Source organism: Zea mays, chromosome 9 (genome assembly GCF_902167145.1).
Source record: "Zea mays cultivar B73 chromosome 9, Zm-B73-REFERENCE-NAM-5.0, whole genome shotgun sequence".
Classification (NCBI taxonomy): Eukaryota; Viridiplantae; Streptophyta; class Magnoliopsida; order Poales; family Poaceae; genus Zea; species Zea mays.
This window is the reverse complement of record NC_050104.1, coordinates 6,740,924-6,759,875: the sequence shown is the minus strand read 5'-3', so window position 1 is coordinate 6,759,875 and position 18,952 is coordinate 6,740,924. Positions and strand designations below refer to the sequence as shown.

The 18,952-nt window shown below is 45.5% G+C and overlaps 1 pseudogene; it reads left to right on the top strand.

The window, feature by feature from the left end:
* Positions 1-1,130: 1,130 nt before the first annotated feature.
* Positions 1,131-12,125, top strand: LOC103637848 (cycloartenol-C-24-methyltransferase 1-like; annotated as a pseudogene).
* Positions 12,126-18,952: the final 6,827 nt, after the last annotated feature.

The following is an 18,952-nucleotide window of genomic DNA, read 5'->3' as shown; positions in this document are numbered from 1 at the left end:
CCGCGCATCCCATCCTCGCGAGGATCCCCCAGTCGCTCCTTCCATCCTCGCGGATCCGAGCGTGACCCCTGGCCCCGGCGTCGGCGGGCGTGGCCCCTAGGCCACAGCGACGGGCGCGACCGTCCCAGCCTGCGTGGGTGCGGCGGCTCCGTTCGCACGGCTGCGGGACGGCGCACGGGCAAGCGTCCCCGGTGCGCGGGCGCGCGACGCTCGGTGGCAGCGGCTCCGTTCGCACGGCTGCGGGACGGCGCGCGGGCAAGCGTCCCCGGTGCGCGGGCGCGCAGCGCTCGGTGGTGGCGGCTCCATTCGCACGGCTGGGGGACGGCGCGCGGGCAAGCGTCCCCGATGCGCGGGCGCGCGGCACTCGGTGGCGCGTGGGCACAGGCACGGCGGACGGCCCCCGGTCTGCGCTATTGCCGCGGCCTCGGCATGCGGCAACGGAGCCCCATTCGCACTTGAGCAACATCGATTTTTTGGTAATCGAAGCCCCTCTTTTCCTTCTTGCCAGCGGCATATTCTTCTTCTTTCTACAACAGCAACTTCTCTCTCGCGAGCACTGCTGATAACAAGCTCATCGATTTTCAACTGTTGCTTGGTTTTAGGAATACTGCTAAGTGATACTGGACTTCCTTGGTGGTTTGCGTTCATCCATTCAAGATGGGGTACTGATGCTCTTTTTGCGCTACCCAGGGAGATGACGAATGAAGGAGAAGCGTTACGTTCGAAGCCTGAATACGACGAGTACTTGATTCTGGCATGGATGCTCCAGATCCACCAGGCTGGATTCGTTCGCTGCGTTTAGATCCACTCCGTTTGAATTAACGGTGTCTCCGCCATTATTGATGCAGTGGAGCAACATGTCTTTCCCTTTTTCTGTTATAGCAATTTATTGTTAGAAGTTTCTGGGTTCTACCGAACCTATGTCACATGATAATTCTATCCTGGAGTTTTATGTTTTTATCCCGTATATCTTGATATCTCCACGGGAAAACGGAGACTGAAAGGGGAAAAAGAGAGAGGCAATCTTAAGAATCGAATTGATTTATATTCTATGATTTTTTTGCAGGTTGTGAGGTTCTTGATTGAGCGGTCACAAGACCTGTCACTGCAATGGTCAGCAAGATGTTGCCATGCTCAACAATGACTACCATGTCTCAAGGGGCAAGGTTTGCAATTTAGCCTTCTTTTTGGAATACAAAAACTGTATAGCATATGGATATGCATCATTTAATTTTTGGTTGCAGGAGCACATCTTTTCAGCAGGTTTGAGTGAGCAATGCTGCTCCTTGAAGGTATATTGGTGTTCGTAGTTTTCTTCATTACATTATACTCATTAGTTCCAGCTGGTGGAGAAGAAGCAGTAATGTCTTAGCTTCTCTTGGTAATTTCAGGGGGACTTCATGAATATGCCAATAGCTGATAACACCTTTGATGCGGCCTATGCAATACAGGCTACATGTTACGCACCAGAGGCAGTATGTCTCCCATCATACTTGTGTCCGAGTCAAAGTTAAGGTTTCACAGGAATACCACAAATTCAGTGTTTGTTTTATCCCAGGTTATCGCAGCAAGGCGTCTATAGTGAGGTCTATCGTGTGCTGAAACCTGGGCAGTATTTTGCACTGGATGAATGGTGCCTGACTGACCGATTTGATCCCAACAACGCAAAGCATTTGACCGCCAAGGCTGAGATTGAGCTTGGCGATGGCCTGCCTGACATCCGTACTGAAAGGGAATTAGGTTTACACCTAGTCCCTAATTAATTTTGGTGGTTGAATTGCCCAACACAAATCTTTGGACTAACTAGTTTGCCCAAGTGTATAGATTATACAGGTGTAAAAGGTTCACACTCAGCCAATAAAAAGACCAAGTTTTGGATTCAACAAAGGAGCAAAGGGGCAACCGAAGGCACCCCTGGTCTGGCGCACCGGACTGTCCGGTGCGGCACCGGACATGTCCGATGCACCAGGGGACTCAGACTCAAACTCGCCACCTTCGGGAATTCCCTGAGGCGACTCGGCTATAATTCACCGGACTGTCCGGTGTACACCGGACAGTGTCCGGTGCACCAAGGGAGGTCGGCCTCAGGAACTCGCCAGCTTCGGGAAACTCCAACGGCTAGTCCACTATAATTCACCGGACTGTCTGGTGTGCACCGGACTGTCCGGTGCAACCTCGGAGCAACGGCTACTTCGCGCCAACGGCTACCTGCAGCGGCATTTAATGCGCGCGCAGCGCGCGCAGGAGTCAGAATCGCCCATGCTGGCACACCGGACATCAAACAGTACCTGTCCGGTGTGCACCGGACACCAAGGCGGGCCCACAAGTCAGGAGCTCCAACGGTCAGAATCCAACGGCAGTGATGACGTGGCAGGGGGCACCGGACTGTCCGGTGTGCACCGGACTGTCCGGTGCGCCATCGAACAGACAGCCTCCCAACGGCCACATTTGGTGGTTGGGGCTATAAATACCCCAACCACCCCACCATTCATTGCATCCAAGTTTTCCACTTCCCAACTACTACAAGAGCTCTAGCATTCAATTCAAGACACACCAAAGAGATCAAATCCTCTCCAAACTCCACACAACGCCATAGTGATTAGAGAGAGTGATTTGCTTGTGTTCTTTCGAGCTCTTGCGCTTGGATTGCTTTCTTCTTTCTTGATCCTTTCTTTGCAATCAAACTCACTTGTAATTGAGGCAAGAGACACCAATCTTGTGGTGGTCCTTGCGGGAACTTTGTGTTCCAAGTGATTGAGAAGAGAAAGCTCACTCGATCCGTGGATCGTTTGAGAGAGGGAAGGGTTGAAAGAGACCCGGCCTTTGTGGCCTCCTCAACGGGGAGTAGGTTTGCAAGAACCGAACCTCGGTAAAACAAATCTCCGTGTCTCACTTGCTCATTCGCTTGGGATTTGTTTTGCGCCCTCTCTCGCGGACTCGTTTCTTTATTACTAACGCTAACCCCGACTTGTAGTTGTGTTTATATTTGTAAATTTCAGTTTCGCCCTATTCACCCCCCTCTAGGCGACTATCAATTGGTATCAGAGGAGGTTGCTTCATTAGAGCCTAACCGCTCGAAGTGATGTCGGGAGATCACGCCAAGAAGGAGATGGAGACCGGCGAAAAGCCCTCTACAAGCCATGGGAGCACTTCATCGGAAGAGTCCCGCACCAAGAGGAAGGAGAAGAAGAAGGACTCCTCCAAACGGAAGGAGAAAAAGTCTTCCTCCTCTCACCACAAAGAGAAGAAGGAAAAGTCTTCTTCTCACAAGCCGCATCGGAGAGGAGACAAGCACAAAAGGATGGGGAAGGTGGTCTACTACGAGACCGACACTTCATCAACATCGACCTCCGACTCCGATGCGCCCTCCGTCACTTCTAAGCGCCAAGAGCGCAAGAAGTATAGTAAGATCCCCCTACGCTACCCTCGCATTTCCAAACATACACCTTTACTTTCCGTCCCATTAGGCAAACCACCAACTTTTGATGGTGAAGATTACGCTAGGTGGAGCGATTTAATGCGATTTCATCTAACCTCGCTCCACAAAAGCATATGGGATGTTGTTGAGTTTGGTGCGCAGGTACCATCCGTAGGGGATGAGAACTATGATGAGGATGAGGTGGCCCAAATCGAGCACTTCAACTCTCAAGCAACAACAATACTCCTAGCCTCTTTGAGTAGAGAGGAGTATAACAAAGTTCAAGGGTTGAAGAACGCAAAGGAGATTTGGGATTTACTCAAGACCGCGCATGAAGGTGATGAGCTCACCAAGATCACCAAGCGGGAAACGATTGAGGGGGAGCTCGGTCGGTTCCGGCTTCGCAAAGGGGAGGAGCCACAACACATGTACAATCGGCTCAAGACCTTGGTGAACCAAGCGCGCAACCTCGGGAGCGTAAAGTGGGATGACCACGAGGTGGTTAAGGTTATTCTAAGATCACTTATTTTCCTTAACCCTACTCAAGTTCAATTAATTCGTGGTAATCCTAGATATACTAAAATGACCCCCGAGGAAGTTATCGGGAATTTTGTAAGTTTTGAGTGCATGATCGAAGGCTCGAGGAAGATCAACGAGCTTGATGATGCCACCACATCCGAAGCTCAACCCGTTGCATTCAAGGCAACGGAGGAGAAGAAGGAGGAGTCTACACCAAGTCGACAACCCATAGACGCCTCCAAGCTCGACAATGAGGAAATGGCGCTCGTCATCAAGAGCTTCCGCCAAATCCTCAAGCAAAGGAGGGGGAAGGATTACAAGTCCCGCTCCAAGAAGGTTTGCTACAAGTGTGGTAAGCCCGGTCATTTTATTGCTAAATGTCCTATATCTAGTGACAGTGACCGAGGCGACGACAAGAAGGGGAGAAGAAAGGAGAAGAAGAGGTATTACAAGAAGAAGGGCGGCGATGCCCATGTTTGTCGCGAGTGGGACTCCGACGAGAGCTCAAGCGACTCCTCCGACGACGAGGACGCCGCCAACATCGCCGTCACCAAGGGGCTTCTCTTCCCCAACGTCGGCCACAAGTGCCTCATGGCAAAGGACGGCAAAAAGAAGGTTAAATCTAAATCCTCCACTAAATATGAATCCTCTAGTGATGACAATGCTAGTGATGAGGAAGATAATTTGCGTTCCCTTTTTGCCAACCTTAACATAGCTCAAAAGGAAAAATTAAATGAATTGGTTAGTGCTATTCATGAAAAGGATGACCTTTTGGATTCCCAAGAGGATTGTCTAATTAAAGAAAACAAAAAACATGTTAAGGTTAAAAAGGCTTATGCTCTAGAAATTGAGAAATGTGAAAAATTATCTAGTGAGCTAAGCACTTGCCGTGAGATGATTGACAACCTTAGACATGAAAATGCTAGTTTAAATGCTAAGGTTGATTCACATGTTTGTAATGTTTCAATTCCCAATCCTAGAGATAATAATGATTTGCTTGCTAGGATTGAAGAATTAAACATTTCACTTGCTAGCCTTAGAGTAGAAAATGAGAATTTAATTGCTAAGGCTAAAGAACTAGATGTTTGCAATGCTACCATTTCCAATCTTAGAGATAAAAATGATATTCTTCATGCTAAGATTGTTGAACTTAATTCTTGCAAACCTTCTACATCTATTGTTGAGCATGTATCTATTTGTACTAGATGTAGAGATGTTGATGTTAATGCTATTCATGATCATATGGCTTTAATTAAACAACAAAATGATCGTATAGCAAAATTAGATGCTAAAATTGCCGAGCACAACTTAGAAAATGAGAAATTTAAATTTGCTCGTAGCATGCTTTATAATGGGAGACGCCCGGGCATTAAGGATGGCATTGGCTTCCAAAGGGGAGACAATGTCAAAATTAGTGCCCCTCCTAAGAGATTGTCCAACTTTGTTAAGGGCAAGGCTCCCATGCCTCAGGATAACGAGGGTTACATTTTATACCCTGCCGGTTATCCCGAGAGCAAAATTAGGAGAATTCATTCTAGGAAGTCTCACTCTGGCCCAAATCATGCTTTTATGTATAAGGGTGAGACATCTAGTTCTAGGCAACCAATCCATGCTAAGTTGCCTAAGAAAACTCCTAGTGCATCAAATGAACATAGTCTTTCATTTAAAACTTTTGATGCATCTTATGTTTTAACTAACAAATCCGGCAAGGTAGTTGCCAAGTATGTTGGGGGCAAGCACAAGGAGTCAAGGACTTGTGTTTGGGTACCCAAAGTTCTTGTGTCTAATGCCAAAGGACCCAAAACCATTTGGGTACCTAAAGTCAAGAACTAAAATTGTTTTGTAGGTTTATGCATCCGGGGGCTCAAGTTGGATACTCGACAGCGGGTGCACAAACCACATGACTGGGGAGAAAAGGATGTTCTCCTCCTACGAGAAAAACCAAGATCCCCAACGAGCTATCACATTCGGGGATGGAAATCAAGGTTTGGTCAAAGGATTAGGTAAAATTGCTATATCTCCTGACCATTCTATTTCCAATGTTTTTCTTGTAGATTCTTTAGATTACAACTTGCTTTCCGTATCTCAATTATGCCAAATGGGCTACAACTGTCTATTTACTGATGTAGGTGTTACTGTCTTTAGAAGAAATGATGATTCAATAGCATTCAAGGGAGTGTTAGAGGGTCAGCTATACTTGGTGGATTTTGATAGAGCTGAACTCGACACTTGCTTGATTGCTAAGACTAACATGGGTTGGCTCTCGCACCGCCGACTAGCCCATGTTGGGATGAAGAATCTTCATAAGCTTCTAAAGGGAGAACACATTTTAGGACTAACAAATGTTCATTTTGAGAAAGACAGGATTTGTAGCGCATGCCAGGCGGGAAAGCAGGTTGGAGCCCATCATCCACACAAGAACATCATGACGACCGTCAGGCCGCTTGAGCTACTCCACATGGATCTATTCGGCCCGATTGCTTACATAAGCATCGGCGGGAGTAAGTATTGTCTTGTAATAGTGGATGATTATTCTCGCTTCACTTGGGTATTCTTTTTACAGGAAAAATCTCAAACCCAAGAGACCTTAAAGGGATTCTTGAGACGGGCTCAAAATGAGTTCGGCTTAAGGATCAAGAAAATAAGAAGCGACAACGGGACGGAGTTCAAGAACTCTTAAATTGAAGGCTTTCTTGAGGAGGAGGGCATCAAGCATGAGTTCTCTTCTCCCTACACGCCACAACAAAATGGTGTAGTGGAGAGGAAGAATCGAACCCTATTGGACATGGCAAGAACCATGCTTGATGAGTACAAGACACCGGACCGGTTTTGGGCCGAAGCGGTCAACACCGCCTGCTACGCCATCAACCGGTTATATCTTCACCGAATCCTCAAGAAGACATCTTATGAACTCCTAACCGGTAAAAAGCCCAACATTTCATACTTTAGAGTTTTTGGTAGCAAATGCTTTATTCTTGTTAAAAGAGGTAGAAAATCTAAATTTGCTCCTAAAACTGTAGAAGGCTTTTTACTTGGTTATGACTCAAACACAAGGGCATATAGGGTCTTTAACAAGTCCACTGGACTAGTTGAAGTCTCATGTGACGTTGTGTTTGATGAAACTAATGGCTCTCAAGTAGAGCATGTTGATCTTGATGAGATAGGTGAAGAAGAGGCTCCATGCATAGCGCTAAGGAACATGTCCATTGGGGATGTGTGTCCTAAGGAATCCAAAGAGCCTTCAAACGCACAAGATCAACCTTCCTCCTCCATGCAAGCATCTCCACCAACTCAAAATGAGGATGAAGCTCAAGCTGATGAAATAGAAGATCAAGCAAATGAGCCACCTCAAGATGACGGCAATGATCAAGGGGGAGATACAAACGATCAAGACAAGGAGGATGAAGAGCAAAGACCGCCACACCCAAGAGTCCACCAAGCAATCCAACGAGATCACCCCGTCGACACCATCCTCGGCGACATTCATAAGGGGGTAACTACTCGATCTCGTGTTGCCCATTTTTGTGAGCATTACTCTTTTGTTTCCTCTATTGAGCCACACAGGATAGAGGAAGCACTTCAAAATTCGGATTGGGTGGTGGCGATGCAAGAGGAGCTCAACAACTTCACTAGAAATGAGGTATGGCATTTAGTTCCACGTCCTAACCAAAATGTTGTAGGAACCAAATGGGTCTTCCGCAACAAGCAAGATGAGCATGGTGTGGTGACAAGGAACAAAGCTCGACTTGTGGCCAAGGGATACTCCCAAGTCGAAGGTTTGGATTTCGGTGAAACCTATGCACCCGTAGCTAGGCTTGAGTCAATTCGCATATTATTGGCCTATGCTACTTACCATGGCTTTAAGCTTTATCAAATGGACGTGAAAAGTGCCTTCCTCAATGGACCAATCAAGGAAGAGGTCTATGTTGAGCAACCTCCCGGCTTTGAAGACAGTGAGTATCCTAACCATGTTTATAGGCTCTCTAAGGCGCTTTATGGGCTCAAGCAAGCCCCAAGAGCATGGTATGAATGCCTTAGAGATTTCCTTATTGCAAATGGCTTCAAAGTCGGAAAGGCCGATCCTACACTCTTTACTAAAACTCTTGAAAATGACTTGTTTGTATGCCAAATCTATGTCGATGATATTATATTTGGGTCTACTAACGAGTCTACTTGTGAGGAATTTAGTAGGATCATGACACAGAAATTCGAGATGTCTATGATGGGGGAGTTGAAGTATTTCTTAGGATTTCAAGTGAAGCAACTCCAAGAAGGCACCTTCATTAGCCAAACGAAGTACACTCAAGACATTCTTGCTAAGTTTGGGATGAAGGATGCCAAACCCATCAAGACACCCATGGGAACTAATGGGCATCTCGACCTCGACACGGGAGGTAAGTCCGTGGATCAAAAGGTATACCGGTCGATGATTGGTTCATTGCTTTATTTATGTGCATCTCGACCAGACATTATGCTTTCCGTTTGCATGTGTGCAAGATTCCAATCCGACCCTAAGGAATCCCACCTTACGGCCGTAAAACGAATCTTGAGATATTTGGCTTATACACCTAAGTTTGGGTTTTGGTACCCTCGGGGATCCACATTTGATTTGATTGGTTATTCGGATGCCGATTGGGCGGGGTGCAGAATTAATAGGAAGAGCACATCGGGGACTTGCCGGTTCTTGGGAAGATCCTTGGTGTCTTGGGCTTCAAAGAAGCAAAATTCGGTCGCTCTTTCCACCGCCGAAGCCGAGTACATTGCCGCAGGTCATTGTTGCGCGCAATTGCTTTGGATGAGGCAAACCCTGCGGGACTACGGTTACAAATTAACCAAAGTCCCTTTGCTATGTGATAATGAAAGTGCAATCAAAATGGCCGACAATCCCGTCGAGCATAGCCGCACTAAGCATATAGCCATTCGGTATCATTTTCTTAGGGATCACCAACAAAAGGGGGATATCGAGATTTCTTACATCAACACTAAAGATCAATTAGCCGATATCTTTACCAAGCCTCTTGATGAACAAACCTTTACCAAACTTAGGCATGAGCTCAATATTCTTGATTCTCGCAACTTCTTTTGCTAGATTGCACACATAGCTCATTTATACTTTTGATCATATATGCTATGACTAATGTGTTTTCAAGTCTATTTCAACCCAAGTCATAGGTATATTGAAAGGGAATTGGAGTCTTCGGCGAAAGACAAAGGCTTCCACTCCGTAACTCATCCTTCGCCATCGCTCCAATAAATGGACCTTGTCTTTGGGGGAGAGAGTAAGAGCCCAAAGCTAAAGGACCGGACTTCGTCTTTGGTATAATCTTAACTCATTTACTTATGACCAAAGGGGAAGATAGTACTTCGAGGGCTCTAATGATTCCGTTTTTGGCGATTCATGCCAAAGGGGGAGAAAATATGAGCCCAAAGCAAAAGGACCGCACCACCACCAATTTCAAAAACTTAGTGCTTTCCAAAAGTATTTATCAATTGGTATCCTATTGTGTTCAAAAGGGGGAGAAAATAGTATTTTAAAATGATATATCAAAACCCTCTTGAACACTAAGAGGAGGATCTCATTTAGGGGGAGTTTTGTTTAGTCAAAGGAGAAGCATTTGAAACAGGGGAGAAAATTTCAAAACTTGAAAATGCTTTGCAAAATCGTATTCATTACCTTTGACTATTTGCAAAAGAACTCTGAAAAGAATTTACAAAAGAATTTTGCAAAAACAAAACATGTGGTGCAAGAGTGGTCCAAAATGTTTTATTGAAAGAAACAATCCATTCATATCTTATAAGTATTTATATTGGCTCAATTCCAAGCAACCTTTGCACTTACATTATGCAAACTAGTTCAATTATGCACTTCTATATTTGCTTTGGTTTGTGTTGGCATCAATCACCAAAAAGGGGGAGATTGAAAGGGAATTAGGTTTACACCTAGTCCCTAATTAATTTTGGTGGTTGAATTGCCCAACACAAATCTTTGGACTAACTAGTTTGCCCAAGTGTATAGATTATACAGGTGTAAAAGGTTCACACTCAGCCAATAAAAAGACCAAGTTTTGGATTCAACAAAGGAGCAAAGGGGCAACCGAAGGCACCCCTAGTCTGGCGCACCGGACTGTCCGGTGCGGCACCGGACATGTCCGGTGCACCAGGGGACTCAGACTCAAACTCGCCACCTTCGGGAATTCCCTGAGGCGACTCAGCTATAATTCACCGGACTGTCCGGTGTACACCGGACAGTGTCCGGTGCACCAAGGGAGGTCGGCCTCAGGAACTCGCCAGCTTCGGGAAACTCCAACGGCTAGTCCACTATAATTCACCGGACTGTCCGGTGTGCACCGGACTGTCCGGTGCAACCTCGGAGCAACGGCTACTTCGCGCCAACGGCTACCTGCAGCGGCATTTAATGCGCGCGCAGCGCGCGCAGGAGTCAGAATCGCCCATGCTGGCACACCGGACATCAAACAGTACCTGTCCGGTGTGCACCGGACACCAAGGCGGGCCCACAAGTCAGGAGCTCCAACGGTCAGAATCCAACGGCAGTGATGACGTGGCAGGGGGCACCGGACTGTCCGGTGTGCACCGGACTGTCCGGTGCGCCATCGAACAGACAGCCTCCCAACGGCCACATTTGGTGGTTGGGGCTATAAATACCCCAACCACCCCACCATTCATTGCATCCAAGTTTTCCACTTCCCAACTACTACAAGAGCTCTAGCATTCAATTCAAGACACACCAAAGAGATCAAATCCTCTCCAAACTCCACACAACGCCATAGTGATTAGAGAGAGTGATTTGCTTGTGTTCTTTCGAGCTCTTGCGCTTGGATTGCTTTCTTCTTTCTTGATCCTTTCTTTGCAATCAAACTCACTTGTAATTGAGGCAAGAGACACCAATCTTGTGGTGGTCCTTGCGGGAACTTTGTGTTCCAAGTGATTGAGAAGAGAAAGCTCACTCGATCCGTGGATCGTTTGAGAGAGGGAAGGGTTGAAAGAGACCCGGCCTTTGTGGCCTCCTCAACGGGGAGTAGGTTTGCAAGAACCGAACCTCGGTAAAACAAATCTCCGTGTCTCACTTGCTCATTCGCTTGGGATTTGTTTTGCGCCCTCTCTCGCGGACTCGTTTCTTTATTACTAACGCTAACCCCGGCTTGTAGTTGTGTTTATATTTGTAAATTTCAGTTTCGCCCTATTCACCCCCCTCTAGGCGACTATCACGTACCACTCGCCAGTGTGTCCAAGCTATGAAAGATGCAGGATTCGAGGTACCACAAGCATATATTATGAACCACAAATGTTATATTCATGGGCACTGGACTGATCTTGTTCTTCTCTACTATTAAAGGTCGTTTTTGCAAAGGATCTTGCTCAAGCGTTTTCCTTGCCCATGGTACCAGACGATGGATCCTAACTACTTTTCATGGGCTAACTTCCAATGCACATGCCCAGGACGGATCATCACCCGTGCAATTGTAAGACTATGAGCCTGTTTGGTTTGATGCCCGTAGTTTGGTTAACTTTTTCTGCCTAAAGTTAGTTTTTAAATTTCACCGACTAACCTTATTCAAGTTGTGATGGCCTGATGGGGTTAACCGAAAACTAAGCAGACCCTATATACGATCATCCATTGAGATAATTTTCTATTAGTTACGTGATCTATCATCTTTGGACTTGAGATGTTTTACTCTGAGTTAATTCTTTTTTCTCAGGTCAATACACTAGAGTTCCTCCGTATTGCCCCAGCAGGCAGCGTGGGAGCCTACAACGTCCTGACGAGTGCCTCTGATGGCCTTCTAAAAGGTGGTCGGTAAGTCCTCGTTTCACCATTTTAAGCTAACTTTTATCTTTTATCGACTGCCTATTATAAGAAATTTGTCCTCTCTCTCTCTCTCTCTCCCAATGCACCCCTAATTCCGTAGGAGCCATTAATTATTTTAGCTAATTCCCATGTAAATAATGTAAAATACCCACTTACAGCCCCCTCAATCTGATTGCTCCCCCAATCTCAAATTCTGGCTTTGCCCTTGTACATAAGAGAATAGCCAAATTAATCCAAATCTGATGAAACTAACAACCCCACATGCATGATTTCAGGGAAGGTATCTTCACAGCGTCCTTCTTTGTCCTGGGCCGCAAGCCTCTCAAGGAAACTGAAATAGTGAACGACGGCAACCTTTGAGCTGCAACATAAGTATGGGGTTGTACTTATAAGAGCTATGAATCATGGCTCTTGCGTGTCCTGTATCTGCTTGTTGTGTGTTGTACTATGAACTGTCTGAATAAAAATGTTGTTTACGTGTTGTATTAATCGCACCATTTCTTTGCAACACGGCTTTGATCGGACCAATGTATTGTCTGGATCTATCATACGAGAATTCATCTATAAAGTATTCTCCATCTTATGAATAAATTGTCCCATGCAGAATTCAGAGAATAAACTGCAACATAAGGCTTATAGAGTGAAGTTTGGTATAACGATTCAGAAGCGAAAGTTGCTAACCGGAGTTGTACAACTGAGAATAATTCCAGGGGTAAGATGGAGGTCGTGCTTTGTTTTTCCTATTTGCGATCCATTATACTGCATTGAGTGCATCGGGAGGACTCATAGGTAAGTAGTGTTTGGTGTTGTCATATCATTCAGTTTGATGGAAAGATAATGTGGCAATAAGACCTATGTGTCATAACTCGTGCTTTCGGATCATGTGAATTGTACTGTAATTCAGTTTAAGTAATTTAACACTACTGTACATGAATTCTTTTAGCTATTTAAAACCAAAGGTCTCTGGTTCATTGACACTAATTGGCAAAGGTCTCTGGTTCATTGGCAATTAGTTTTTCTTTTTTCTACCATGTTAGTATTTTGTAGTTGATTGTCAAGTATAAACCTATCTCTTTTTTTGTCTAATCATTTGTAAAATAAATTTGCGACCAAAGTAGATCCACGAGATCAAGGACTTCCTTCTCACAGCGAGGAGGAATGATGTCCATTCCGTGAAGATCAAGAGGAGCAAGGATATTGTCAAGTTCAAGGTGCACTGCTCCAAGTACTTGTACACCCTCTGTGTCTTTAATGCTGAGAAGCCAAACAAGTTGAAGCAATCTCTTCCCCAAGTAAGCACAACTTTAATTGACATTTGTTTCTGTCCTGGTAACATGAAAACTCCATTATGGTAGTATTGCCTTGAATTATCATCCACACTGCTGGTGGTCTATTCGATTATGTATTTTAGTTGGATTGATGCCATTTTCTTGGGTTTAAGTATCCAATCAAGTATGCGACGACTGATTTTTTCAGTCAAGTATCCACGATGCACCAAAAAATTAGGAATTTGCTCTCATGACTAAGTTGACTATTCTGTCCTAAAAAATCTTGTTCAGAGTAGTATGCTCCAATAGAATGTACCCTGGATTGGTGCTGCATAGCGTTCTATTCCATACTTTGCATAATACTGCTCTGAAAGTCTGAACTACACCATGATCCTCTTCATTTCCCCTTTATTTATATCCTAAATTATCACCACTACTTTTCATAGAAAGGCACTCTATATGTTTTTAGATGACATGCCATGATTCTATGTTGGATACCATACACTAACTTCTAAGTTTGTGCAAATTAACAAAATTAAGCAATTTGACTAAACAATTTTTGTTGTAAAGTATAGTTCAAATTGCTAACGTCTTTTAGCAGGAACATGTAGTTCAAAAATATAGGAGAGCTTTCCACTGAAGACGAACACACATGGAGCATATATGTTGTTAGCTAGAGTGCTGACAGAAACCCAAAGAAACCGAAAGCGACTGCCTCCAAGACCATGTGATTGTTATCATTCTACCATCCTTTGCTTTGACCGAACCATCGTCCAATACTTTGATATCTGGCTATGCAAACAATGCCTGAGTTTGCTTATCAATCAGTGAGACAACAATTCGTGAGATATTGATGTTGTTTGTTTTTTAATCATTATGCACTAATGTATTCTTGCACTGACGTGCTTTTAAATCCAAGCAGACTGCTATTTTTGATTATGTGATTGAGTTTATAAGTTATTGTGATATTATATGTCCCCGTTGCAACACACGGGCACTCACCTAGTAAGTAAATAAAAGGAAGCCTCCACTAGGCGTCTCAGCCAAATCCTCTCAGCTCGGCTCATCGTCGGCCTAACTTCGCTCCACGCGAGCGCGCGCTCCACCCAGCGTCGTCCGCGCTAACTGGCATGTGGGGCTCACTGCTCGGTCTCCCCTTGTGCGCGCCCTGAACGTTCCTTGCACCGATAACATGGTCCCACTCGCCAGTCTAATCCCGCTCACGCGTCGGCTGCACTCGCTGAGTCGTGGACCCAGGGTCGTGCCCCTTCCCTTCACTCCGCGACGAACTCTGATTGGCGCATGAGCATAGCCCTTCGCGCTTAAAATCCAGGCTGTTGGCGGTTCATCCGACGGCCGAGAACCATCCCTACCTCTTCGGCCAGGCTGCTTTATAGAAGAGACCTTGACATTTTTTTAAAAACAACCCGCCATGCATATTAAGCCAAAAACAGTTGCAACTAGGTCCTAAATTTTATGAATTTGACCCTAGGCTTTCCAGAATAGAATTTATGCGTGCAATCCAGAGACTATATAAATTAAGTAAATTAATATGGAAAATGGTTTTAGTATAAAAATAATTCCAGAAACTTGTTTAATTCATAAGTAATTCATTTTAACTCCTTTTTGATCCATTACAGTTGCATTAGACTCATATTAATATTGTTTATCATCTAGTAAATTTATTTTGTTATGAAACATAGGATAAATTTAACATTTAATGTGTTTTATAGCTAACACTTAAATCATCGGAAAATCGTAACTCTTTAACCGTAACTCCGAATTTAGTGATTCTCGAACCTACATTCTCGTTACGATGCGTAGAACATTACTATGCACTATGTTCTTATATTTTGTGTGATGTTAATTTTTCTTGTACCGTGTTTGTTTGTATGGTTGCGAGTAGACGAGCAAACAACCGAGGATCCCAGTACCCAACAGGTGGAAAATACTGAGCAGGAGCTCGTTGAAGGCATGTTGTGCCCTTGATCACTTTTATTTACCCAATAATGTTCCTGTTAATCATTATGATCTACATAGGTTAATTTTGCTGGGACCCAATAGGTCACCCTAGTTTGGTCATCTTTATACCTTGTTTACCACTGAACTTTTGTGTAGTACCTGCTATTGCTTTATGTGGTTTTGGTTGTTAAGATACACATTATTCATGATCATGCTTTTATTACAAATGAGTTATTTACTATTCATAACAAGATCATTATGTTAACTGGAACATGGAGTAACCACCCGAGAAATAGGGCTATCACAAGGGTGGTATGGGACGCCCTTTGCTGACTAATTAGAAAAGCTAGTGGAGGACTACCTTACCCAAAAGGGGAAAGGGCGGTAGGGGAGTTATCGATATAGGGAGCACTGAGGATGAAACTCCTCAAAAGAAGACACAAAAGAAGCATAGAAGTCCAAGACTCAAGAACAAAAGACGCCCAAGGAAACAGTGAAGAAATCCATGAAGTGGTCAGTCAGCCAGCGCACTAGTAGCACACCAGACAGTGAACCGTAACATGTCCGGTGTGCACCGGCACCAGATAGTCTGCACAGAGGGGCCCGCAACCAGGAACCCTCGAGATATAGCATCGGACTGTCCGGTGTGCACCAGACAGTCTAGGTAACGGTCGGATCCAACAATCGACTGCTACAGACCCCAACGATCGGTTGACATGGCCAGGGCACCGGACAGTGAACAGTGCATGTCTGGTGTGCACCGGACTGTTCGGTGCGCCCGTCGACATAAAGGTGTTGCTTCTGTCCAACAGCTATAATTGTCAGGGGAGGCTATAAATACCCCCAACCGGCCATTTGGAGGTGTGGGATCCCAAGCAACATACCAAGGCATATTGTAGACATTTCCAAGTGCTCAAACACCCAAGTGATAAATAGAATCACTCGGTGATTAGCGTAGGTGCTTTACGAGCTGCTTAAGTTAGTTAAACCACTTTTACGCTTGCTCTAGGTGAATCCTAGTTAATTGAGTGAGTTTAGAAAAACCACACAACACCTCGGCTCTTGTATGAGCCGTTGTAATTGTACCGAGTGGGGCGAGAGCTTTGCGAGATTGTGACAACCGATTTGTGTCACGATTGTCACTGTGTACCGGAGGGAACGAGGCTTGCGGCGTTTCGGCCGGAAGCTCGATAGTGGATACGACGGAGAGCCTCTGAGAGGAGCTGAAAGCGGAGCACCACTTGCGCGTGGAGAAGGCCCACAGCTCTCTACGGAGTTACAGTTACTCGACTGAGGTGCTTGGCCCTCACGTGTAATACCCAAATAATTGTGAATAAATGAGTTAGAGTATTTGATGTTTATGGGATTTTTCTTTCTATTTGACACATGCACGAATATACATATACAAGATAGATTGGAATAAATTCCTTAATGAATAAAAAACAAAATATATAATATAATGGAAACACATCTTCATGCTGCCACTTTTGCTTGTGCATTAAGCGTGTAAGTGAAAACCACAAACAAATTTGAAATTCAAATATGTGATTTTGAAATTGAGAAAGGTTACTAAATAAAAGAAAATACATGCACCTATACCTACATACGTAAACTTACAAAAAAAATAATATAGAAAAGGTGAAGCATGTAGGTAGTATGCTGATTTAGCATGTTAGAAGGGAACCTTGAACACCAAACCAAAACTTAAAGTCCAAAATAGAAATTTCAGTTTGAATTTAATAGGGAAGAGAATGGAAACAGAAATAAGTAAATAAAAGGAAGCCTCCACTAGGCGTCTGGGCCAAATCCTCTCTGCTCAGCCCATCGTCGGCCCAACTTCGCTCCACGCGAGTGCGCTCCGCCCAGCGCCGTCCGCGCTGACTGGCATGTGGGGCCCACTGCTCGGTCTCCCCATGTGCGCGCCCTGAACGTCCCTTGCACCGATAACGTGGTCCCACTTGCCAGTCTAATCCCGCCCATGCGCCGGCTGCACTTGCTGAGTCGTGGACCTAGGGTCGTGCCCCTTCCCTCCACTCCGCGGCGAACTCCAATTGGCGTGTGAGCTTACCCTTTCGCGCTTTAAATCCGGGCCGTTGGCGGTTCATCCGACGGCCGAGAACCATTCCTACCTCTTTAGCCAGGCTGCTTTATAGAAGAGACCTTGACATTTTTTAAAAATAATCCACCATGCATATTAAGCCAAAAACAGTTGCAACTAGGTCCTAAATTTTATGAATTTGACCCCAGGCTTTCCAGAATAGAATTTATGCGCGCAATCCAGAGACTAGATAAATGTAATACCCAAAATTGTAAATCAAATAAAAGGAGGTAGTTATTCCTATATAATATTCCTCCCTTGTGATATCATGTGTGAATGACCTTAGTTAAGTGAGTACTTAAAGTAAATGACATCTAAAAATAATTTGTGCATCATGCCGAGGTTAATTGTTTGTGCATTCACTCATGAAGACAATGATAATAGAAAAATACTAAAGTTGAAAAGGGCATTAAACCTAATTTGGAAATTAGGTTTTGGAGAAAAGAAGAAAGGATATGAAAATATAAATAATATATTTATATTTATATTTCTAAAATTGGTACTTCTAATCTCACAATATAATTTGAGGATAATTTGGCACAAGATTTGAATTTAAATCTGAATTAAAAATAGAATTTGGAAATAAAGAAAAGGGATAAATAAAAGAAAATTAAAATAGAAAAGGGGTTATAACCTAAATGGGCTGCGGCCACCCAATTCGGCCCAGCTAGAATGTCCCCTGCGCACACAGCTCAGCACGACCGGCTGATGCGCCGTCAGGTGGACCCCGCGGGTCATCCCCCTACGCGCGTTGGATGGACCTCTGCTGAGCGGACCCGGGGCGGTCAGCCGCGTGCGCCGCGTGGGTGCCGCTGCGGGTGGGCCTGGGAAGCTGTAGATCTTCCCCGTTGGACAGTTGCGGGCGCGCGAAGCTGGGGTTGTTACAACGACGCCCCGATTTTCTCTGCGCCTAGCTCGGTGGCCTCGTCTTCGTGGTTAAAAGCCGGGTGTGTCGTGCTCTCTCCACCGCTTGCGCCCACCTCTTCCTTCCCTAGTTCCCCCGAGCACAATCGTAACGCTCTTATCATCGCCATTGGCGGTGCGAGTGGAAGCAGTGCGATCACCGGCGTAGTAACACTGGTGCCGGGTCTGGGGTTCGGACAGTCGTATACCGGGATCGTCGGCGGCGAAGCATTGGCCGTCGGCGGCAGGCGGGATCTACCGATGGCCCATCTGCGGTGAGTCGGTTTTTCTTTTTATGCGGTACATTGGGGATCCGTTGGACGTCGCGGGAGCGTGGGTAGGAAGCGGTCTCGGGGCCGGTGCACCGACGAAGGACGGCGATGGTGACCACTGGATGGTCTCGGCCGGGCAGAGCGCTGGTTGGCCGGCAGGGAAGAGGGAGCCGGGTATGGCGCGGTGTCTAGGCCTGGGCGGCGAAAGGTTGAAGACGCCAGGGCATCCGTAGATTAGGAAACTGACGACTGAGATCCGTGCGCAGGCAAACGTTTCCTGGTAATGCTCTTGACCGTTGATCTCATACGAACGTCTCAGATTAGAATAAAGGGTAGCGCTTCGCGCGGGGATCAGATCCATTGGATCGTGATCGGATGGTCTTGGGTTGATCACGTATATTTAGAATCTGTGCCGTAGATGCGGGATCCGGCGGCTATCGTGGCATACCGCTTTAGGGAAAAATGCGATCTAATCCTGGCCTCTGGATCTGATCTGAACGGCCCACATCAACCGATACCCCTTCGCGATTGCAGTTTTGCATATGAACCCTCAGCCTTTACGTAAATAGGACCCGCGGTCCGATGAGCATGGCTGTGGGTTAACTCTGAGTCTTGGAACAATTATGAATTAGCCCCGGGACTCCTGAGTATTAATGCGTGTGGACCAGAACAGTAGGAAAACCA